Source organism: Thalassophryne amazonica, chromosome 12 (genome assembly GCF_902500255.1).
Source record: "Thalassophryne amazonica chromosome 12, fThaAma1.1, whole genome shotgun sequence".
Lineage (NCBI taxonomy): Eukaryota > Metazoa > Chordata > Actinopteri > Batrachoidiformes > Batrachoididae > Thalassophryne > Thalassophryne amazonica.
Window position 1 is genome coordinate 18,067,201 of NC_047114.1, and position 26,247 is coordinate 18,093,447.

General features: G+C 45.2%; 1 long non-coding RNA gene across 1 annotated transcript; it reads right to left on the minus strand.

Moving 5' to 3' along the window:
* Positions 1 to 12,592: 12,592 nt before the first annotated feature.
* On the minus strand, positions 12,593 to 25,633 carry LOC117522217. Its single transcript, XR_004564176.1, has 3 exons — positions 25,499 to 25,633; positions 24,160 to 24,164; positions 12,593 to 12,604 (listed from the first exon to the last, which is right to left on the minus strand). It is a non-coding gene; the product is annotated as an uncharacterized LOC117522217 (long non-coding RNA).
* Between the last annotated feature and the right edge of the window lie 614 nt (positions 25,634 to 26,247).

Here is a 26,247-nt window from a genome sequence, read left to right on the forward strand (position 1 = left end):
CAGAGAAACCGGGCTTGGTGACATTTGCCATTTGGTATGCTTATGTATTTTGGGTCAAGGATGAACGTTGCTAAAACAGAAAGTTGATAGAAAATAATATTTTTTTTCAATTTCAATTTATTTCATTTATATAGTGCCAAATCACAACAATGATGGCGTCGTACCCAGAGGGTTAAGGAAAAACTCCATCTGAGGAAGAAACCTCAAGCAGAACAGACTCAAAGGGGCTGTAAGGTTTTAGTCATGCTCATCCTCCCAAGAACCATTCTACTGAAAAAAATCTGAAGGTCCTAAAGGACATGGTTAGATGGCGAGGAGCTTTTTCAGGCATATGAGAGGCAAATAAAGGAAAATACTTAAAAAGGCTCCACCCCAGAAGCTGAAAGGTTTTTGCTATACTGGTGCTCTGCTGAAGCATTTACTCAAAATAAAGTCTGAAGGACCTAAATGACATGGTGAGATGCTGACGAGCTTCGCTCATTCATGTCCGTGACATATGCATATTAGTAATAGTGTGCACATGAGAACAAGAACCTAAACAATTTATAAATACATTAAGACAGCAAATTAACATAAAAAGTAAGTAATTAACAGAAAATAAAATGGCTGCATTCTTCTTCTAAAAACTGTTGAATTCTAAGGTTCTAAAAACATTCTGAACTCACACGCCATTCCAACTAATTATAGAAACTTTGCATAATTTATTACTACCCTTGAAAAATGTCAGCTACCAATTTTATAAACACTACCCAGTCTATAGCCCATGAACCCCATGGGCAACATGCTAGTGGCTCATGAAACTAGTATTACATATAGTCACCTATGAGTCACCTTAGAGGGTGCACTATTATTATTGCTTTATTTTTCCAAGTTTTACGGTAACCAGAAAGACACTGATTCCATCTGCTCAAAGTGATGTTAATCAGTGAAATCACCTGCTGGAGTCACTGGTTACAAAGAAAACCTGCACCCTCTCAGCCCTTTCTGGAATACTTTGGACACCACTGCGGCGTAGCACATAGCAATGCTGTTAGCTGTCCTGTTGAGATCAAGTTGAGAGCCATCCACTGTAGTCACCTGATGTGGCTTTGTCTCCTTCATGGACATGCTGTTCCAAAAATTGATGAACCTGTGCAGCTTTCTCATAAACACATAGGGAAAAAAAATGAATTGTCAGGCACTGCACAGTGAAATTATTCACTGTGAAAGTGACTGTAACTCTGGAAAAAAAAAAGAAAAAAATGAAACAACACTGAATGTTGACAACATAATGCATTTTGTGCCAATTTTGCCTTCATGCATTTGGATGCATTATGGCAAAATCTTCACAAAAATAAAAACAAACAAACAAAACAAAGACAAATTCAGGATGAGCCATACTTTAAGAGATGGATCAGACATTGATGCTAACTGTTTTTTTTTTTGTTTTTTTTAATGAGTATTGTGATAGCATGAAAAGTCAACAACTGCATGGAAGAAATAATGCCCTCTTGCAGAATAATCATCAATAATGCATAAAATAGCCAAACAAGAAACAGATAAGGATTACAATTTTTACTTAAACATTCAACACATTACTTCCAACATAATTATTTTGAACAGAGATGTAATTGCGCACTGTGATTGATATAAGATGAGTGGATCCTTGTCATTTGATTGGTGCTTTGTATGTCACATGAAATGGATTATTCATCCCATCCCATTTGTCTTGTGCTGCATTTACCATGCAAATCTGGTTCCATTTACTGTGCAAATTTGGTTCCATACATTTTGTACCATTGCACGCTGCAACTCCCGTGCATGCACACCACATGCACACACACGTTTAGCTAAACATGGTGGAGTTTGTTTGCTGAGGGACGACAATTTGAAGGAACTAATTGACAGTGCTAATTCTTCTAACACACACACACACATAAACCAAATCCACTACACCATCAGCTGTCTGGAGGCATGAAGAGCTGTTAAGATGAAGTTAGGATGAAAAGCTGAAAAAATTTCTGATGAAATTTTTCACTGGAGTGAGAAAAGTGCAGACAGCAGTCTGTATGTGCATGGCATCACGTCCATCTGTGTACGTCCCTCAGTGAACAGCATCACGGACAACAGAACTGTTTTTTGCAAGTTGACTGAGAACAATTTTAGACTCCTATTTAAAGTTCATGTTGGACTGTTAGGCACCAGTGACCCACACCAAAATGTAAGTCTCTTTTCTGTTGTTTTAAAATTAATAAAATATCAAATGACAAGGATCTATTTTCACTGTTACATAAAAAAAAAAAAATGTTTTTTTCATTCTTTCAATGGAACAAATATTTCATTTGGTGATAGATGGAGCGTACCATTCCATCTTTCACCTCATTAAATATTCGTACCACTGAACTCATGAGCATTCATTGTTTCAATAATTTATGTATAATGTTTTCACAAAAAGGTACACTATGATACATATTGTGTTCTGGAGCAAGTGTATTGTCCCATGCTCACGAAACACAGATATTAATGGAGCATGACTGCTGGAGAAACCAACAACTAAGCTGCTTCAGCATCAAGACTGAAATTCAACAACACATAAATCATAAAAAACGGCCACAAATAAACCACACACACAGACACACACAAGCAAAGAAACAAACAAAAACATGGAAGTCAACAAAGATAATACAAAAAAGTCAGTATGTCATTACCTTCTTCTGAATATCCAGATCAGGTTAAAAATGTTGTGTGGGCCGCCCGAAGAGGAGGTACTGCTGGCCAACGCCAGAGGGCGCCCTGCCTGTAGTCAGGTTTCAGGCACCAATCAATCAATCAATCAATCAATTTTTTTTTTATATAGCGCCAAATCACAACAAACAGTTGCCCCAAGGCGCTTTATATTGTAAGGCAAGGCCATACAATAATTATGTAAAACCCCAACGGTCAAAACAACCCCCTGTGAGCAAGCACTTGGCTACAGTGGGAAGGAAAAACTCCCTTTTAACAGGAAGAAACCTCCAGCAGAACCAGGCTCAGGGAGGGGCAGTCTTTTGCTGGGACTGGTTGGGGCTGAGGGAGAGAACCAGGAAAAAGACATGCTATGGAGGGGAGGAGAGATCGATCACTAATGATTAAATGCAGAGTGGTGCATACAGAGCAAAAAGAGAAAGAAACAGTGCATCATGGGAACCCCCCAGCAGTCTACGTCTATAGCAGCATAACTAAGGGATGGTTCAGGGTCACCTGATCCAGCCCTAACTATAAGATTTAGCAAAAAGGAAAGTTTTAAGCCTAATCTTAAAAGTAGAGAGGGTGTCTGTCTCCCTGATCTGAATTGGGAGCTGGTTCCACAGGAGAGGAGCCTGAAAGCTGAAGGCTCTGCCTCCCATTCTACTCTTACAAACCCTAGGAACTACAAGTAAGCCTGCAGTCTGAGAGCGAAGCGCTCTATTGGGGTGATATGGTACTATGAGGTCCCTAAGATAAGATGGGACCTGATTATTCAAAACCTTATAAGTAAGAAGAAGAATTTTAAATTCTATTCTAGAATTAACAGGAAGCCAATGAAGAGAGGCCAATATGGGTGAGATATGCTCTCTCCTTCTAGTCCCCGTTAGTACTCTAGCTGCAGCATTTTGAATTAACTGAAGGCTTTTCAGGGAACTTTTAGGACAACCTGATAATAATGAATTACAATAGTCCAGCCTAGAGGAAATAAATGCATGAATTAGTTTTTCAGCATCACTCTGAGACAAGACCTTTCTAATTTTAGAGATATTGCGTAAATGCAAAAAAGCAGTCCTACATATTTGTTTAATATGTGCTTTGAATGACATATCCTGATCAAAAATGACTCCAAGATTTCTCACAGTATTACTAGAGGTCAGGGTAATGCCATCCAGAGTAAGGATCTGGTTAGACACCATGTTTCTAAGATTTGTGGGGCCAAGTACAATAACTTCAGTTTTATCTGAGTTTAAAAGCAGGAAATTAGAGGTCATCCATGTCTTTATGTCTGTAAGACAATCCTGCAGTTTAGCTAATTGGTGTGTGTCCTCTGGCTTCATGGATAGATAAAGCTGGGTATCATCTGCGTAACAATGAAAATTTAAGCAATACCGTCTAATAATACTGCCTAAGGGAAGCATGTATAAAGTGAATAAAATTGGTCCTAGCACAGAACCTTGTGGAACTCCATAATTAACTTTAGTCTGTGAAGAAGATTCCCCATTTACATGAACAAATTGTAATCTATTAGACAAATATGATTCAAACCACCGCAGCGCAGTGCCTTTAATACCTATGGCATGCTCTAATCTCTGTAATAAAATTTTATGGTCAACAGTATCAAAAGCAGCACTGAGGTCTAACAGAACAAGCACAGAGATGAGTTCACTGTCCGAGGCCATAAGAAGATCATTTACAACCTTCACTAATGCTGTTTCTGTACTATGATGAATTCTACCACCAGAGGGCGGAGTCACTACCCAGGAGCCAGTACTGACAGCTGTCAGCAATCACCATCATCACTACTATAAAGCCTGGAGGAGACACCACATCTCTGCCGAGATATCAGTTTACCACTCAGGTAAAACTCTCTGCCGTGAATGTGCTCAACGCACTTCTCGTTGTCTTTCTTTGAAACCTTTGCAGGAGGACCTGTTATCTTCAAATCAGCTGGGAGCTGGGTTTTGGATGTTGAAGAGTGACGGACTTCACTCCTCTTTCCAAACCAGAGAAGTAACAGTCGTCTCTGCACGTTTCTGTGTTTTATGTCGGAGGTGGAGATTCTTCCACAAAAGGAACTGAAATGAGTTGCTGACTGCTTACTGGGTGTCCACACACCCACCATTAACCTGTTTTTGTTCCTTCCAGCAGTACCGGATCTGACAGCTGAAGTGGGGGCCACCTGGGGACTCAGGACTTGGCGGCTTCAGTGTACTGCAGGTCTTCGTTGGCGGCGGAACCTTGTGGGCCCCGGCTCTTCTCTGGATAGGCATCTCCTACCCACGGGCCTGCCCACACGTCACCTGTTGTATTTTGTAATTGACTGTCTAACAGCCGTATTCGACCCGTTGTGCACATTTGCCACAATAAATTGTATTTATTGGACTATCTATTGACCATTCATTTGCGCCCCCTGTTGTGGGTCCGTGCATTACACTTTCCCCAACAAAAAAATCAATGCAGCCAGTTGGGAAAGTGTCATCAGATTGACAACAGAACAGTTTATCTGAATTCCAACCAGGACACATCAGAAATGATTTGATGAAAACCCCCAAAACTCAAAAAAATAAATAAATAAATAAATAGAAATTGCCCTTCAGAGGTCTGCAGGGAAACCCAAAATGAGTGAGAATGAGAATATCACCAGAATATCATAAATGAGAATCACCAAAACTATAAGTGGCATAATTATTCACCAGTTTGCTAAAAATGCCATGAGGAGAACAATAATTAAATGACCAACCTAGCATCCCTGGTTCTCAAGACCAGGCACCTAAGTGGCTCTACTCTACTCTATTCTACTCTTCAATTCTACTCTTCTTTCTTTTTTTTTTAGATATTTAGATATACCTTAGTATGCACTAGTAGAGTTCTACTTTAGAATTGGAATAGATTATAGAAGACATACCTTACTGAATTTTCATGACTGAAATAGTTGAAATAGTCAATAGGTTGGACGCACTTTACTATTCAGTTGAATGGGAAAGTTGGAATTAAAAGGGAAAGTTTGACTGGTGGTGTAGGAGATTGTTTTTTGTTGTTGTAATAGCTGGGTGTATGCATATGTTCACATGCTGTGTTTCCTTTGGAGTATAGCTATGATGCCTCCCCTAGGCTCTGATTTGTGTCTGTATGTGTTGTGCCTGATAAATATGGAGATATTTATTCATAAAGGCCTTTTCACACATAACACGATGTTGGGCGAGTCGGGCTGAAACAGGCTGAATGGGTGAAACGAAAAATTCCAGCCACGGTCAGAAGGGACAGACAGTCGGACAGCCATGTACGTATGCAATACGATCCTGTGGCGACAGTTTCATGCACGATTGTTTGTACGCGCCAAACACAGTGTGACAAAGGCGAGAGGTGCGAGACCACATTGCACTCTCACAGCAGCAGAAGCAATTAAATGTTGTACAATTTTTCATAAATTTAAGAAAATGTGTAAGGACAAAATAATGAGAGACCTAGAACATTATAGGAACAATGAATGTAATGTTTAATTGTTAAGGCCCTGTCACACCTTGATGATTTAGCCTGCATATGCCAACCATATTAAAAACTCTGGCGCACACTGCCACGCATCTAATAAATTAATGCAGCTATCACACCTTGACGATTAACCAACATATACCGACAGCCCCGTTTCCACCCTGTGGTTTGCATCGGTACTGCACGGTGTGGTGCACATCAGAAACAGAAAAATTTAACATTATGTTATTTTTTAATTTCATTTTTTATCTTTTCATTGTGTACAGAATTGTGATGAGTGAACTGGCTGTGGGAAACAACTGCTGTGAATGAACGAACTGCTGTCTCTTTAAATATTGATTAAGTGATGACTGCTTCCTGATCAGCGGATCTGATCAGGTCAGATCAGATCAGATCATCACAGACCTGAATAACGAAACACTGTGATGATTTAAACTTTTGAAGCTCCAGTCAACCGTGATCAGGTGTTACCTGAATGGAGTGCTGTGTGATCTGTCAGCGATGGCACTTTAATTGTTTAAACAGCGCATTAATCAGGTGTGATCACCCTGATCGATCGATCAGGACATCTGACGATAACACCACAGCGACAACGCTGTAAAAGTTTAAATCATCACAGCACTTCTGTGTGATCAGACCGCGCGACACCGGCATCCTTTGAGAAATGCACCTGCAGCAGAAAAACCACAGAGGGACTTGCTTTAAAACACCACGTTTCCAGCCATGAATTAAAGTATTTTCAGACGTCATTGTAAAAATCATGAGATTTATGTGGATTCATGTCCGTCTCTGATGGTGAATTGGACTGAAATGAACAGGTCAGACTTACTCCGTGTGTGAATGAAACAGTCGTTCTGCATAAGGACCGCACGTTTCAGCCAATCAGTGGCCAGCATTAATCGATGGATTTAGACTTATGAGTAAATTACAAGAAATGTGTGCCAACAATCACATAACGTACCTACAACATATGTCCAGCATGTGCGGGACGTATGAGTCACATGCTGGCATGTCAGTTGTCTAAAGGTGTCTTAGCTGGACGACAGAGAGCCTGTCTCTGTGTCTTCTGTAAAGTGCATCCGTTTCTGCCAAGTAGAGCAGAGCACTCAGTACCACAGCCATGTACACCTTGTGCTCAGTCCAATGCCATGCTGATTCCAAAGCCAGTCCTTCAGTCGAGAGAATGAGGGGGCAGTGCCTTTTACGCTACCATCAAGCTCAGCATTCAGCGTGTTTCCCAACGCTAAGGTGGAGCCAAGGTACTTGAACATTTGAACCAAATTAACTGGGCTCCCATTCATCAGACTGTCAGGCTTAATGGTGGTTTGACCAGGTGCAGGTTGGTATAGCATCTCTGTCTTCTTGATGTTGACTGACAGCCCGAAGGCACTAGCTGATTGTGAAAAGTGGTTCACGATTTCTTGAATGTCAGGAAGTGAATGAGCTACCAGTACAGTGTCATTAGCATACAAGAAATCACGGAGACATCTCTCCAGAATGTTAAGGTGAGAACACAGCTGTGACAGATTGTACAGGCCACCGTCTTACCTGGTATGAATGTACATGCCATTGGTGATGTCAGTTGACATGTCATCTATCACTGCTGTAAGATAGAGAGAAGTGTAGATCCGAGGACACAACCTGATTTCACTCCATGCATGATGTAAAAGGGCTCAGATCTGACGCCAGACACTGAGACACTCCCCTTCATGCCATTGTGAAAAGCCTTGATGATAGTGGTCAGCTTTGGGGGCAACCACACCTCTCATGTATGTGCCAGAATGTGTTTCCTCGCTTTCGTAAAATCCACAAAGATGGCATAGAGTGGCATGTTTTGCTTGATCAGCTTCTCCTGCAACTGACAGATGATAAAAATCATATCGACAGAGCACCAGTTGCTGTGAAAACTGCACTAACTTTCTGGGAGCACCTCCTCAGGCAAAAGCTGCAGGTGCGATATAACGATTTTAGCAAGGATTCTACCTGCAATAGAAAACAGCAAGATCCCCAGTGGTTCCCACAGATGCGTTGGTCACCTTTATGTTTGTAAATGTTGATAACCATATCATCCTGGGTAGCTCACACTTTTCCCAGCAGGCACTAAAGACATCAAGTAGAGCACCTTGGAGTGCTAGTCCACCCTTCTTGAAGATCTCAACAAGGATGCCACCCACGCCAGGAGCTTTTCCAGAGCTGGTGTTCTTGATTGCCTTGACAAGCTCCTCCATAGACAGTGGGTGGTCTAGCTTACTGTGCATAGGGCAAGTTTTTATTTGGTCAATTGCTGCATCATCAGCACAGGATGACTGGTTAGGTAGAGTTTGTAAATGTTCTTTCTATGTCATCAGGAGATGTGTACAGCTTTTTTACCATCCGCACTCAGTACAGGGTTTGTTCTGCTCTGCGTTGGGCCATAAATCACCTTAAGACAGTCATAGAAGGCCTTAGGTCCCCTTCACACATAGTCCGAATGTGGTGGAATTGCGCATTAATTGCACATGAAGCAGGAATCGTATACAACACGTGTAAAATCTGAGCTGCTTCCAATGCCTCGTACACCTGTTGCTACAACTGTTTGTGTACACCAGCAGCTGAAAGACAGAGTGTGCCCTGTGAGAGCCCCATCGATACGTCGGCCAAATTCCAACTGACACACACAAACATCTAACACCGCTCACTTGGCACTTAGAAAATATGTTGCCATTCACGCTATTACTACTTTCGAGGTGGCAGTGAAATTTGTCTAAGTGCCACCATGACTGTGGAGTTGCCGGAAATTATGGTACATATGTGGTGTGCCAGAGTGTCAGCTCCTCCCACAACATGTGTGCATATGTTTCGCGCCCCCTCCTTCACCCCCGCTCTCCCCCAACACATGCGTGCGTGTGGTTCCGCGGACTCCTGCAGGCAAGGCGCTTCTCATCTGATCAAAGAGTGACACCGTGGTCTGTGCACTGACCGGACAGGGGGCATGGCTGGCTGTTTCTGGTCCTGGATGTCACAGCTGCAGAACACGTACTGTGTATTCATGGTCACACACGTGTGTGTGTGCTTGCTGTCCTCAGGTGGAAATACATAAACATATATCGCTTTTGTGACGGGCTGGAGTGTGTGCACATTGACAGGCTGCCTCAGCTGAAATGGACCATCAGTTCATGTGGACACGCAGCAGTCTGTCTGTCTGACAGGACACGCATGTCCTGTGAGCGGCACACCACAGTACTATATGACAAGCCAACAGTGCAACAAAAACGCCACTTTCAGTCACGTATAAGCAGAAATATGGCCGCACCAAATGCCATTTGGTGAGTTATCACGGCACTTTCTTCTCTTTTTGTAACTGAAATTGGCTTATGAGCCAATTATAGTCATTTGCAAGTAAATCTTCATGTTCCCTGAGTACATGCTCACCTCGGACTGCACCAATTGCATTTTGCCAAGCTGTCGCTGACTGCAAAGCCAACACCTGAATCATCAGAGTCCCCTCCACACCAGTAAAAGGTGTAGTTTTGTTCCTTTAATGACCCCATGACCAGTCAGCCAGATTTCCAACAGTGCAGCCAGAGCAACATGGTATCTCACTAGCTCTGTGTCAACTTTCCATTCTGGAAGCTCGTTGTTTGCCTGATAAAGAAGAGTCTGCACAGTCTAGTTGGATATAACCACATGGATCTTCCATTTTTTTTTTTTACAGACTTTCAATGCAATTCTGTTTTTCAATCACATTGATAGAGTCCCACCAGTCACAATAGTTTAGCCAGTGTTGAGTTGCACAGGCTTTGTGTACCCACCCTTTTCCTGGTGCATCCTCAGATCGAGGCAGGAAGTGCTATCTCCGAAAAGAGCTGCCTGGTCACACAGAGAGGACCAAATGTAGCCTCTGCTTGTGGTCGATGAGCACACAACCATCATGTCTGCGGCCGCCCATGTGTGGAAGTCTAGCTAACAGCTTCCAGCTGCTCAAGCCTGCTGTCATCGCCTTCCTCGCCATTGCCATGGGACTTCCTCTGCTGAGTTGGCAACAAATTCTGACCCCAGGGCAGATGTGGCCAAGGGGCCCTCTCAGCCTTCCCAGTGATGCCCGAGTGGAAAGGTAGATTCCAGTACAGCCCAGTACTATTGCTGCTGCAGGGGTTGCTGGAAGTGAACCGCGGTGCATCCTCAACAGCATGGAGGGGACCAGCCCTCACGGTGACCATAGCCAAACAGCCACCTAGATGTTATCCATTATTCCCACTACTGAATAGTTTCAGTGGGTTACAATGGCTACCGGGCCTCACCTACCCAGGTTTGAAATCAGAGTTTTCCTCAGTGGTGGGAACAGTTCCACTAATCCACTAACCGCTAATTATAGAAGATGTTTTCATTGGATTATTGGATTAGCTTTTCAGATAACTTCGAAAACCATCATCGGACCAATTATCTTCTGATACGTTTTGGTCCGATAATTTTTCGACCACTAACATTTTTGCAGATGTAGCTTTTTTCATCACCACACTGTTGGGAAAGTGTAGTGACACGGACCCACAACAGGGGGCGCAAATGAACGGTCAATAGATGAGCCAAAATATAACAATTTAATGTTGTGAATGTGCACAACGAACATACAGACAATCTCAGAATATCATAACAGTCAATACACAAAGGTGACGTGTGGGCAGGCTCGAGGATAGAAGACGTCTGTCCTAAGAAGAGCCGGAACCACACGATTTCCGCCGCCCCAGAACCTGGTGAATACTGGAGCCGCCAAGTCCCGAATTCCCAGGTGATCACCGTCACCGACTGTCGGATCTGGTACTGCTGGCGAAGAACAAAGACAGTCAAGTGTGGGTGTGTGTACACCCAGTAACAACAACGGTGGGAATGCCACCTCCACCTCTCACTCAATACCTTGCAGAGTACTGAAGATTCCTCATGGGAAAAGAGTGCCTTCAGCGGTCTCACAGCTTCCACCGACGGAGGAACTGGTACTCCTGCAAACACTCACAATATACAAATATTGCAATTACAAAACGGCTGAGGATATTACCTCCAATGAAGTATGATATCTCGGCAACGAGGTGGAGATGACGTCTGGTCTTTATGGAGTGAGATGATGTTGAGTAGATGGGTGACAGCTGTCAAGAGGTAATGAGCGACAGCTGTCACCCCCAGCTGTGTCCATGGCGGCAGCGCCCTCTCATGCCTGAAGCCCGCACTTCAGGCAGGGCGCCCTCTGGTGGTGGGCCAGCAGTACCTCCTCTTCTGGCAGCCCACACAACAGGACCCCCCCCTCAACGGGCGCCTCCTGGCGCCCGACCAGGTTTGTCGGGGTGTCAGCGGTAGAAGTCAGCCAGGAGGGCCGGATCCAGGATGAAGGTCCTCTTCACCCAGGAGCGTTCTTCGGGTCCATACCCCTCCCAGTCCACCAGATATTGGAACCCCCGACCCATCCGACGGACGTCCAGGAGCCGGCGCACCGTCCAAGCCGGCCCCCCATCGATGATCCGAGCAGGAGGGGGCGCCGGTCCGGGAGCACAGAGGGGTGAGATGTGATGAGGTTTGACACGTGACACGTGGAAAACCGGATGGATCCGCAGTGAAGCCGGGAGTTGGAGCTTCACTGCGGCAGGACTGAGGACTTTGAGGATTCTGAAGGGGCAATGTACCTGTCCTGGAGTTTCGGGGAGTCCACCTGGAGGGGGATGTCCTTCGTGGAAAGCCACACCTCCTGCCTGGGCTGGTAAGCAGGGGCCGGGGATCGCCGGCGGTCTGCATGGGTCTTCGCCCTCGTCCGGGCCTTCAACAAGGCAGAGCGGGTGGAGCGCCACACCCGACGGCACTTCCGCAGGTGGGCCTGGACCGAGGGCACACCGACCTCTCCCTCCACCACGGGAAACAACGGGGGCTGATACCCCAAACACACCTCAAATGGGGAGAGGCCGGTGGCCGAAGACACCTGGCTGTTATGCGCATACTCGATCCAGGCCAGATGGTTACTCCAGGCCGTCGGGTGCGCGGATGTGACGCAGCGGAGGGTCTGTTCCAGTTCCTGGTTGACCCGCTCTGCCTGTCCGTTCGTCTGTGGATGGTACCCGGACGAGAGGCTCACGGTGGCCCCCAGTTCCCTGCAGAAGCTCCTCCAGACGTGTGAGGAGAACTGGGGACCACGATCTGAGACGATGTCGGAGGGTATCCCATGCAGACGGACAACGTGGTGGACCAGGAGGTCTGCTGTCTCCTGGGCTGTTGGGAGCTTCGGGAGGGCCACGAAGTGGGCCGCCTTGGAGAAACGGTCCACTATCATGAAGATGGTGGTGTTGCCCTGGGACGGCGGGAGGCCCATGACGAAATCCAGCCCGATGTGGGACCAGGGGCGATGAGGCACCGGCAGTGGCTGGAGGAGTCCTTGGGCCTTTGTGTGTACTGCCTTGCCCCTGGCACAGGTGGTGCAGGCCTGGATATATTCCGTCCCAGGTGAGGGTGGCCACGATAGTGGACTCAGGCAGGATGGGCTCCGGTGGATCCAACAGTGCAGTTTTGACCTCCTCTTCGTGTACCCGGGACAAGGCATCTGACCTCTGGTTCTTGGTCCCGGGGCGATACGTGATCTGGAAGTCAAAACGCCCGAAGAACAGTGACCAGCGGGCTTGCCTGGGGTTCAGCCGCTTGGCGGTCCTGATATACTCCAGGTTCCGATGGTCAGTGAAAACCGTGAATGGCACAGACGCTCCCTCCAACAGGTGTCTCCACTCCTCAAGAGCCTCTTTCACCGCAAGGAGTTCTCGATTGCCGATGTCATAGTTCCGTTCAGCCGGGGTCAACCTGCGTGAAAAGTAGGCACACGGGTGAAGAACCTTATCGGTCTCTCCGCTCTGGGACAGCACGGCTCCTATCCCTGAGTCAGAGGCGTCCACTTCAACCATGAACTGGCGGCTAGGGTCGGGCTGCACCAAAACTGGCGCAGTAGAGAACCGTCGTTTCAACTCCTTGAACGCGACTTCGCACCGATCCGACCAGGTGAAGGGGACTTTTGGAGAGGTCAGGGCTGTCAGGGGGCTAACTACCTGACTGTAGCCCTTAATGAACCTCCTATAGAAATTAGCGAAGCTGAGGAACTGTTGCAGCTTCCTACGGCTTGTTGGTTGGGGCCAATCTCTCACCGCCGCAACCTTGGCCGGATCAGGGGCGACGGAGTTAGAGGAGATGATAAACCCCAGGAAGGACAAAGACGTGCGGTGAAACTCGCACTTCTTGCCCTTCACAAACAGTCGGTTCTCTAACAACCGCTGCAGGACCTGACGTACATGCTGGACATGGGTCTCAGGATCCGGAGAAAAGATGAGAATATCGTCCAGATATACGAAGACGAATCGGTGCAGGAAGTCCCGCAAGACGTCGTTAACCAAGGCTTGGAATGTCGCGGGGGCATTGGTGAGGCCGAACGGCATGACCAGGTACTCAAAGTGACCTAATGGGGTGTTAAATGCCGTCTTCCATTCATCTCCCTTCCGGATCCGAACCAGGTGATACGCATTTCTAAGATCCAGCTTAGTAAAGATTTTGGCTCCATGCAGGCGGGTGAACACGGAATCTAACAATGGCAACGGGTATCGGTTGCGAACCGTAATCTCATTCAGCCCCCTGTAATCAATACATGGACGAAGTCCGCCATCTTTCTTGCACACAAAAAAGAAACCTGCCCCCATCGGGGAGGTGGAGTTCCGGATCAGCCCGGCAGCTAATGAGTCCTGGATGTAGGTCTCTATTGATTCGCGCTCAGGTCGTGAGAGATTGTACAGCCTGCTGGACGGGAACTCAGCGCCTGGAACCAAATCAATGGCACAATCGTACGAACGGTGCGGGGGAAGGGTGAGTGCCAGATCCTTACTGAAGACATCAGCAAGATCGTGGTACTCAACCGGCACTGCCGTCAGATTGGGAGGGACTTTGACCTCCTCCTTAGCCTGTGAACCGGGAGGAACCGAGGATCCTAAACACCCCCGATGGCAGGTTTCGCTCCATTGAACCACCACCCCAGACGGCCAATCAATTCGGGGATTGTGCTTCAACATCCATGGGATGCCCAAAATCACGCGGGAGGTAGAAGGAGTTACAAAAAACTCAATCTCCTCCCGGTGGTTTCCAGACACCACCAGAGTTACTGGTGGTGTCTTGTGTGTGAGTAAAGGGAGGAGGGTGCCATCTAGTGCCCGCACCTGTAACGGCGAAGGAAGCACCACCAGAGGGAGCCCTACCTCCCTTGCCCATCTGCTGTCTAGCAGATTCCCTTCTGACCCCGTGTCCACCAGTGCTCGGGCTTGAAGGGTTAAATCCCCACTCAGGATTGTGACTGGGAGTCGTGTGGCAATTTGTGTGTGTCTCACTTGAATGTTTTGACCCCCCCTTAGCCCAGTCTCTAAGGGCGAGTGTTGTCGTTTTGGCCGTTTGGGGCAGTTTCTCTGTGTGTGCTCAGTTGAGCTGCAGAGAAAACACTCTCCACGGATCAGCCTTCCCATTTTGGCCCTGTGCGTTTCCCTAACAACGTCAGCAGGGGGAGCTGTTGCCCCACAAAGCGCTGCGGCTGTGGAGCGTGGGGAGGGCGGCCCCTTTTCGAACCCGGAAGGGAGAGGGGCGGCGCGTATCCGGTCACATCCTTCGCCTCGCTCCCGACAGCGTTCCTCCAACCGAATGTCTAACCGTATAACGAGATCGATAAGCCCATCTAAATCCCGCGGTTCCTCCTTAGCTACCAGCTGCTCCTTCAGAACCAACGACAGTCTGTTTATGAAGGCGGCGCGGAGCGCAACGCTATTCCAGCCGGACCTCGCAGCCGCGATGCGGAAGTTGACTGCATAAGCGGCTGCGCTCTCGCGTCCCTGTCTCATTGACAGCAGCACGGTTGAAGCAGTCTCTCCTCTGTTAGGGTGATCAAACACTGTTCTGAACTCCCCCACAAACCCAGTGTATGCTGATAACAACCGTGAGTTCTGTTCCCAGAGCGCCGTAGCCCAGGCACGTGCTTTACCCCGAAGCAGAGCAATCACATAAGCTATTTTACTAGCATCTGACGCGTACATGACGGGACGTTGTGCGAAGACGAGCGAACACTGCATAAGAAAATCCGCGCACGTCTCCACACAACCTCCGTACGGCTCAGGAGGGCTTATGTATGCTTCAGGGGATGGTGGGAGGGGTTGTTGAACCACCACTGGAACGTTTATATCCTGCACAGGGTCGGCAGGAGGACGAGCTGCAGCAGCGCCCTGAGCGCTCGCCGCCATCTGTGCGGAGAGAGCCTCCACCCTGCGGTTCAGGAGGATGTTTTGCTCAGTCATTTGATCCAACCGAGCCGTAAAGGCAGTGAGAATGTGCTGCAGCTCACCAATCACGTCTCCTGCAGACGCCTGCGCTCCCTGCTCTCCCATTGGTCGTTCAACAGCCGGGTGACGCCCCTTGGAGTCCATGACGCTGGCCGAGATATCCTGTTGGGAAAGTGTAGTGACACGGACCCACAATAGGGGGCGCAAATGAACGGTCAATAGATGAGCCAAAATATAACAATTTAATGTTGTGAATGTGCACAACGAACATACAGACAATCTCAGAATATAACAGTCAATACACAAAGGTGACGTGTGGGCAGGCTCGAGGATAGAAGATGTCTGTCCTAAGAAGAGCCGGAACCACATGATTTCTGCCACCCCAGAACCTGGTGAATACTGGAGCCGCCAAGTCCCGAATTCCCAGGTGATCACCGTCCCCGACTGTCGGATCTGGTACTGCTGGCGAAGAACAAAGACAGTCAAGTGTGGGTGTGTGTACACCCAGTAACAACAACGGTGGGAATGCCACCTCCACCTCTCACTCAATAACTTGCAGAGTACTGAAGATTCCTCAGGGGAAAAGAGTGCCTTCAGCGCTCTCACAGCTTCCACCGACGGAGGAACTGGTACTCCTGCAAACACTCACAATATACAAATATTGCAATTACAAAACGGCTGAGGATATTACCTCCAATGAAGTATGATATCTCGGCAACGAGGTGGAGATGACGTCTGGTCTTTATGGAGTGAGATGATGTTGAGTAGATGGGTGACAGCTGTCAAGAGGTAATGAGCGACAGCTGTCACCCCCGGCTGTGTCCATGGCGGCAGCGCCCTCTCATGCCTGAAGCCCGCACTTCAGGCAGGGCGCCCTCTGGTGGTGGGCCAGCAGTACCTCCTCTTCTGGTGGCCCACACAACACACACAACTCCAACTGCACACAAGAAAGTTTTTTGACAGTTCTTGTTCTTGAAAGAAACCTTTTCTCCCTAACCGGATAGAGTTGTGATGTCATCATGCGTGCGCTTAGGCACTGTCTAGCGGGATCTTGAAAATTTCTTTCTTTTTTTATACAAATGAGAAAATTACATATTTTAAAAAAGGACATTTATTTGTAAACAACAACATGTTCCATTGATTCACTTGTGTTGGTTTTTACATAGAATGAATGAATCAACCAATCAGTATGAGCGGCAGCTTAGTTACATGTAATCCCTTTGGTGTGTTAATATTCAAATCTTCAGAATTAGTGCATTATTTTAAAATTAACAGATATGTGTTATATATCACTTTGTACATTTTAAGAGTTTACATTAATGTAGTTATTCTACCCGGAATAATTTTATTTTCAAAGCAAAACCATAATTCAAACCTGCTTTCCATTTCAAGACCTCTGCCTCATCGCTGGGCCACTGTATCTTGCTTTCCTATAGCAGGGGCAGAGCGCATAAAGACAGAAGTGCTGGCTCATTTGCTGTTTGTGATCGCCTTTGATTCTATTACAAGCTTTGGTGGCGTTTAAACTCAAAATCAGCTTCTTGGTAGCTGAGAGTGTATACTTCCGATAAGTTTTTAGGCAGTTTATTGGTTTACCATTAAAAAAAATAATAAAACTAATAAAATGAGTGCATATTCTCTCCACATGCAAAACATGTTGCGATGACACTTCCAGGGCTCTGTAAAAATGCCTGTTTTTACAAATATTAAATGGAATATTTTACAAAAGCACATTTATCTGTAAACACCAACACACGACACACGTCACATTAACGTGTTGGTTTACATAATGAATGACTGAACCAATCAGTGTTTAGCAGAGACACTTTTACCCAGAATCCTTTGCAATCTGTTTGTGTTTGTTACAAAACCTCAGAATTAGTGCATTATTCAACATTGAAAGATATATGTTATATTTTAACTTTGTACAAATGACAGAATTGATATTAATGGAGTTATTCTATCAGTATTCATTTTATTTATACACCAAACCATAAGTCAGTATGACTTTATTTTCCAAGACCTCCGCCTGATCGGAGCATTGTGACTGAGTAGAGAGCTGGGCTGTGTGGCTGCATTCAGGTTCCTTCTGTGCTGTAAGTTGTGTAGTAAATAAAAGCTTCCAGCAGGTGGGAGGATGTTCAAACATAGAAGTGTGGGCTCATTGTTTAGGTCTTTTGTTGCTTTCGATGTTTCCAGAAGCGATCGCGTTGTTAAAACTCAAATTCAATTTATTAGTAGTTGCAAGTATGCCAGAAACAATACTGGAATTTATCGGTTATCTGTAACTTCTGATACATTTGTGGGTGGTTTATCAGTTTATCTTAATCAAAGATAACTTTTCAGTTATCTGATTATCTCTTATCAAAGTTAATTTTTTGGTTATCTGTTATCTATCTGTTATCACTGATTAGGGGTAAAGATCCGAATTGGCAAGTGTGTGAGGGGAACAGACCTGAACCAACTTCTGTCGAAGTCAGTCAAACGTTTGAATTTTTTGAGCCGATGCGCAATGCAGTTGCACAGTGTGTGCTGATTACTGACCCAACTGCAAACACGTTGTCAGCAGCTAACAAAAAAAGAGAGGTGGGACACAAGGACTAGCATGAGAAGACGAGGCTGACAGGAAGTAGCCATTGGGAATATCAAAACAACAATGTGACCTGTTTTTTCTCTTTAATAGATTTCTCATAGAAGATATCCTCGCAAAACACAGCAACAGTAAGTTGTTTGTCGTTCATGTTTGTTTACCCTCTAGACTGTCACTCTCGTTTGTATTGTTTTAGTCACTGTCGTTTACATCAAACTCTCGCACAAACTTGCTCTTGCGAGGTGCTGCCACAAGTCGCTCTCGTGAGAGTTTGACGCGTTCAGTTGGCTTGAGTTGGTTTGACAAATTATGTAGTCTGTGATCCCTCATCAGGGGCCTGTACTACGAAGCAGGGTTACTGGCTTATCAGGGTAACTTCAGGTGTAAGTTGATGACGTGTGGAGTAACTTCCCGGCTAACCCGTACTACGAAAGGTGGATAGGTTTCCACCGAGGTATGCTGCCACGGCAACTTACGCCATGCGGTAAACCTGCTCCGAGCAGGTTATGTTCCAGGATTAGTGTGAGGTTTGCGCTTAACCACACCCCTTATAAGTACCACCCATCCACCTGCAATCACTCCGAGGACAATGCCGGCCTACCTGGATGATCTGTGTGATATTGGAGCACAAATTGTGAGGGGCTCTCTCCGCAGGGCGAGGGCATTTAAAGACCGCCGGAATACCCGGCATACCCGGACGATATTCTGTATGAAAGATATAGATTTTCGGCCGAGGGAATTTGCTATCTTTGTCAGCTGATCGGGCCAGAAGTCTGTAACATCACCCATCGTACACTGTAAAAAAAGACTGTTGTTTTTACAGGAAAACACTGGCAGCTGTGGTTACCAGGGAATTCCTGTAAAAAATACAGCAGTTAAATGTACAAAAAAGAGAGCTCTTGTTTGTACATTTAACAGTTCTTTTAATGTGAGTCAGCCGTGGTTCATTCACTGTAAATCCATATACATATTATGTCTGTAATGTTATCCACTGTGCTGCTGTATGTTTTACAGGAATTCCCTGGTAACCACAGCTGCCAGCATTTTCCTCTACAAAAAAGTAATTTTTTACAGTGTAGCAATGCCCCGACGATCGAGCAGATAATATGCCATGTGCCTATTTTGCCAGTGGACAATTTATGTATTCCATCGGTGATGCTGAACATCTGAGCAAGAATACTGTATGTCGTATGATTCGCAAGGTAGTACTTGCTTTATCTAAACTGTTGGATGCATTTGTCGTTTTCCCTGGCTACTTATCCACAATGCAAATCAAAGAAGGGTTTTATGCAATCGCGGGTAATTACTAATATCAAAATAGGTCTAATGCATGTCCATTAATTAGGCGAAGTGGGGCTTATCAAGCTATGAATATAAACCTACCGTTCTGAAGGATGTTTTTATATTTCATCTTCACCTGCTGCCAGGTGCGTTTGGCACTGCTGTTGCATCTGAAATATTGACAGGATTAGGAATAGCAATCATAAATCAAATCAAATCAAATCATCAAATCAATTTTATTTATATAGCGCCAAATCACAACAAACAGTTGCCCCAAGGCGCTTTATATTGTAAGGCAAGGCCATACAATAATTACATAAAAACCCCAACGGTCAAAACGACCCCCTGTGAGCAAGCACTTGGCGACAGTGGGAAGGAAAAACTCCCTTTTAACAGGAAGAAACCTCCAGCAGAACCAGGCTCAGGGAGGGGCAGTCTTCTGCTGGGACTGGTTGGGGCTGAGGGAGAGAACCAGGAAAAAGACATGCTGTGGAGGGGAGCAGAGATCAATCACTAATGATTAAATGCAGAGTGGTGCATACAGAGCAAAAAGAGAAAGAAACACTCAGTGCATCATGGGAACCCCCCAGCAGTCTAAGTCTATAGCAGCATAACTAAGGGATGGTTCAGGGTCACCTGATCCAGCCCTAACTATAAGCTTTAGCAAAAAGGAAAGTTTTAAGCCTAATCTTAAAAGTAGAGAGGGTGTCTGTCTCCCTGATCTGAATTGGGAGCTGGTTCCACAGGAGAGGAGCCTGAAAGCTGAAGGCTCTGCCTCCCATTCTACTCTTACAAACCCTAGGAACTACAAGTAAGCCTGCAGTCTGAGAGCGAAGCGCTCTATTGGGGTGATATGGTACTATGAGGTCCCTAAGATAAGATGGGACCTGATTATTCAAAACCTTATAAGTAAGAAGAAGAATTTTTAATTCTATTCTAGAATTAACAGGAAGCCAATGAAGAGAGGCCAATATGGGTGAGATATGCTCTCTCCTTCTAGTCCCCGTTAGTACTCTAGCTGCAGCATTTTGAATTAACTGAAGGCTTTTCAGGGAACTTTTAGGACAACCTGATAATAATGAATTACAATAGTCCAGCCTAGAGGAAATAAATGCATGAATTAGTTTTTCAGCATCACTCTGAGGCAAGACCTTTCTAATTTTAGAGATATTGTGCAAATACAAAAAAGCAGTCCTACATATTTGTTTAATATGCGCATTGAATGACATATCCTGATCAAAAGTGACTCCAAGATTTCTCACAGTATTACTAGAGGTCAGGGTAATGCCATCCAGAGTAAGGATCTGGTTAGACACCATGTTTCTAAGATTTGTGGGGCCAAGTACAATAACTTCAGTTTTATCTGAGTTTAAAAGCAGGAAATTAGAGGTCATCCATGTCTTTATGCCTGTGAGACAATCCTGCAGTTTAGCTAATTTGGTGTGTGTCCTCTGGCTTCATGGATAGATCAAGCTGGGTATCATCTGCGTAACAATGAAAATTTAAGCAATGCTGTCTAATAATACTGCCTAAGGGAAACATGTATAAAGTGAATAAAATTGGTCCTAGCACAGAACCTTGTGGAACTCCATAATTAACCTTAGTCTGTGAAGAAGATTCCCCATTTACATGAACAATAATACAGTCAAGGTAGCCTATTTAGGAAACATTAAATTAACCTAACATTTATCAGTAGGCCTATGCCCACTTCTGAATCATGTTGCATCTGGGTATAATTAATGAAAGAAGGTCATTTTTTTTACACATATCAGACATTCCACAGGTTAATCATCTGTAACAGATTTGGGGAACATTTGAATTGTACGTATGCATTTACCCAATCAGCAATATGTTGCCAACAAGACTGTCTTGCTTTACTGGCAGACGACGTGTTCGATTTCCCCCTTAACATTAATTTAAATTCCTCGTAGCTCCGCATAATAATCGTGCACTCTTCTCCAGTAAAGTAAGGTGACCGCGTCATCATTGAAAAATGGTGACGTGTGCTGCAACCTGCCCCTTTTATGTGAACGCGCACAAACTCCAATTAGGTTAACACAGGTTCAACAAATCAACATCTTATTCAGTGTCGTAGTACCGATTAACACCACCTGAGAAAACCAGGTTTTGTCAACTCCGGTTTAAGAGGTTGACCCTGGGTTACATCTGAGTAAGTTAACCCCGCTTCGTAGTACAGGCCCCAGGTGTCGTCGTTAAATGTTTGGTCCCGTCTTTCAGTCATCATAAAAAAAAGTCTGCAGAAAGCAGTTGGTTAGTGTGTCCTCCAACTCTTTTCAAAATCGAATACTGACTGTGAAAGTTTTGTGAGTGCTGTGGTGTTTGCACATGCAAACCTGTCGTAAATCAGGTCCATATTGTTTGAAAAAATTGCACATGCTGCTGGGGGAAATTGGTGTATGTAAACATATGGTGGTAAGTGTCTTGATCACAGATCACTTTGACATGTGATGTACGATTCATGCGTATGAATGTGTTTGCATGATGAACATGATTTTTCGCTTAAAAAATGGAATGAGTTCCACAAACCCTTGAAGATTTGAAAAAGAGAAGCTGACTTTCAATCACGGAGCCATTCAAAGTCCCCACACAGAATCTGGATTAAACGGAGTGTGTGTCATCAGTAACTGCAGAGTGTAACATCTGCCTGAGCAGATGGAAGCTGCAGAGACAGAAGGTGTAGCTCCAGCATCATACATACAACACATGCTTTAAACGCTGCTGGCAAATGTTTGAAGCATGACACATGTCTCAGTGTGAGCATGCAACGCTTTTTGCGCTGTAAAATGTCCAGTGACCTGACATCATGATTTATGATGCTGCTGCCACAATTGATTTTATTACACGTGTCTCGTGGTTGCTTATGTGTTTATGTGAAACACGAAGAGTATTTGTTGTGTGCATGAAACATTCCACCAACAATCCCCCTCCACCATCTTTGTCTGCTTTAAGTTAACCTCTGCTGTCCCTCTCACATCATTTTGAGTCCAGACAATCAAAGGCTGGACACAGATTACACCTTTGCTGCAGTTAATTTTGGAAACAGCCATCATACCGCGATGCAGAACAAATCACGTCTCTCGGGAGCTTTCAGGATGTAATCTTCATTTAGACCCATTCAACCTCAATAACCATGGCAACATGTTAGTATGTGAATGAAACAGTTTGAACTCAAACAGCTGGGTCCACAAGTATTTGGACAATGGCAGTTTTTGTCTCTGTATACGACCACAATAGAGAAAATGTAACACAAATGTAACAATTTACATGTGTTTGTAGTGTGGACTGTCGGCTTTAAGTTTATCAGGTATTTGTAGACACGGTCCCTCCATACTCACAGACTGCCGATAACTGACGTCTCCTTAGGGACGTATTCTAGGCACATCCAACTGGGAGGAAGCCTTAGGGAAACCCTGGACATGATGGAGGGATTATTGCTCCAAGCTATCTTGGGAACACCTCAGAATCCCCCAGGAAGCTAGATAATGTGGTCAAGCATAGGTAGGTATCAGATGAGCTGACACAAAGTCATTCCAGTGGGATTGATGGATCCTCCAAAGAGACAACATCTACTACACTTCTACCAAAGACATCTACTTGTAGCTTTGATCTAATCACCCAGGTCTCACAATGAAACAGAAAGCACTAGGACCCATCACCAAACACCTCTTTCCAGCGGCCTCGTGTCTTTCTCATGCTTCCCTTGATCTCCAAGTCTGGGGACCCCCTGACATGAGTACCTCTTTCTACAGTTTTGCCACTTTTGCCACATACTGATTCTTGAGCTAGGACAAAAGCAAATGCAGGCACTCTGATTCTTCACTCAGTTCTTCACTTCACTCACTCTCAAGTGAGTGGTAAATTGACTGCATTTTTACAGTGCTTTCATGATTAAAGTGCTTTAGAATGATGCCTTGCATTCAATGTCAGGGTGCTGCCATGTAAGGTGCTCAACTGCACACAGGCGGCAACTTGGGCCAGGCGCCCTTATTGATTTTCTTGCCTGATGGGGATTTGTGACCTCTGGTCACAAGCCCAGTGAACCACTTGACCATCACCTCTCCTGCAAGTGCCCTAATCAGCTGTTTCACTAACTTTGCAAAGATCACAGCATCGTCCATGAAGTCAAGAATAATTCAGACATTTAAGTCGACTAAGAAATACAAACAATAGGGTGCAGTGTGGTAAATCTGCCTCTCAAAAACTGAGTAGCCATACATGAAGGATATGACTGAGAGAAGCCACATACAACTCGTAAGAGTTACAGGCTTCTGTGGCTGCGATAGGACAAACTGTCCACAGTGCAACGTTCATCTGTTACACCATCCCTCAGATAGCATGACAGTGGAGTTTTAAAAAGAAGACCCCAAATTTCAGTTAGTTTTCCAGAAGGCAAATAGGAGAAATTTAGATTTAGTGTTTTCTTATGAAAATGTTTCTCTGTTTGACTCCCATAATGGTGCTTTTGTGTGTGTGCATGTGTGTGTGTGAGCATGTGCATGAGAGAGAGAGTTTGAGCGAGGGAGCGCGAGTTTGTGTCCTACTATCAAATCAATATGGACTAAATCTGAGGAATGTTTCCAGCTCCTTGTTGGATCTGACCCCTGAAGAATTGTAGCAGGTCTGAAAGTACGGTAAACTGTGATTCAAGCATATCAATTATTTATGGTGTTGTATGATTTGTAATTTATGTGTCTTGAACAGTTATACAATATGCATTGAGCATCATCTCCACAACCACTGGCAGCTCTCTAGAAGCTCTAAACAAGGCACGTGCACTCACATCTCACAGCTGTTTTAGGACATATACAAATTTTAAATATTCATACATGCTCTGCACCAGAAAAAAAATGCTTTGCAATAATGGAATTTTTTTTCTAAGAGGATGTTCCCAAATTTATAAAATAATTAGTTGATAGAAAATATCAGTATTGATCAGGGTTTACATGTTCCAGCTTTGGTTCAGACAGGCTGTGGTTGGACAATCACGGACAAGAAGTGTCCATCTGTCTCCGCGTGTCCGCTTACACTAACGTCACTGAGCAGAGGATCAGTTGTCAGCCAGATGTCTGCTGGTGCAGCCCAGTGTCAGCCGCTAATCACTGCTAACTGATTACCGTTTGACCTTACGCAGCCTCACTTAGTGCTGATTTCATACATATGGTACTGCTGCTGGGAACTCGTTTCAGCTTGCAGCCCCTGGGTTAGCACCACTACAGCAATAACACATTTAAGGCCTTGCTTAGGGGCATGATATTTATTGCAGTGAGGGTGAGGCAAGTTCTGATCATTTTGATTTGTTTCTACTTAGATTTATCCTGGAAGTCAGACAATTGAATAAAGGATTCATTCAATATTTCAACTGTAATGTTCTCGATTTGCAGTCTTGTATGAAGTACCTCAAAGTGATACTTGAGTGAAAGTATCTTAGTATAAAATGACTTTGGTAAAAGTTAAAATCTCCTTTAAAAATATTACTTGAGTAAAAGTATCTGACATTTACTGTACTTAAGTATCAAAAGTAAATTTCTCATACAAAATGTACTAGTACTGAGTAAAAGTAAAATCCAAAGCGAGTAGAGAGTAGGTGCACACTCTGGCTTTCAAGGCCATGGTAGCACCGCCCACCATCTACTGTGCGAACCCATCGAACACTCTCACGGCAGGTGTCAGCCAAATTCCAGGTGACACGCACGCACATCTAACACCACTCGCTTGACACTTAGAAAATGTGTGGCCATTTGCACTATTAACACGACAACTGTCTGTAGACAATCACTGTCGGGCTGGATGTGAAATTTCTCTAAGTGCTCCATGAATGTGGCTTTGCAAACAGACATAGTGAGTTGGTGTGTGCGCTAAACTGACAGGGGGTGTGGCCACTGACAGGAGCGGTTGTGGAGATCTGTGGAACTGGACGTCATCGCTCGACAACACGTACTGTGTTTGGACGGACATGGACTAACAACTGCCCACTGTGACACGAGTGTCTCTGTTTGCTGTCCTCATGTGGACATAAATAAAAACATATACCACTGTGGTGATGGGCTGCAGCAAGTGAGCGTGTGCATGCTGCAGCCCATTGACAGGCTGCCCCCAGGTTTAAACGGACCATCTGTTGTTGTTTGCCCCTGGTCCTGCCTGGTCTGCTGGTTTCTTTCTTTGTCTCTGTGTTTTCAGGTGAAACTAAGGTGGAGCTGCTGGGTGAATTTGCTGGTGGCTTGGTGCGTCTGCTGTGTGTGATGTCAGGGCTCTGCTCCTGGCTGTCAAGTTGCACTTGGGCTCCGCCCCATCTGTCAAGTCAGCACGTGGAATTGACAGAGCAGCATCTCATGGCTGATCAGCATTTTCACTGAGTGGGTGCTCACAGCTGAGGTTTATCTCGTCTCATCACCGTTCCAGATTTAACCCCGGACTTGTCATGGGTTCGGGGCCAGAATCTACTGCTTACCACAGCTTACAACTGCTGCTTTGCTTCTGAAGAACCTCCATGTTCCTCTGGGTTGGAACCGGGTTGCGGTGGCTTCCCAGCTGTGCCATGCCATCGCTCCCAGCCGGTAACCTGGTCTTACGTTTTGTCTTAGTATTCCCTTTTTGACATCCCGTCGCCATGGATGGAGCTAATATCACTTCCCAAATTTTTCCACTGTGAGCCTTTGAGCTCATAAATTTTTCCTGTTGTATATTTCCTGAGTGGAGTCTTCACGCTCCATACGTTCTGTCATAACTCCTCCACTGTGGGCTCCAATGTTCACAAAAGTATTTGATCATGTTTTTTTTCCACTGCTGCTTCCAGGTGCAGTATTTAACCTGTCATGTTTTTCCTCCTGGGGTTTTCCAGGCTTTAGAGAGCACCTGTCA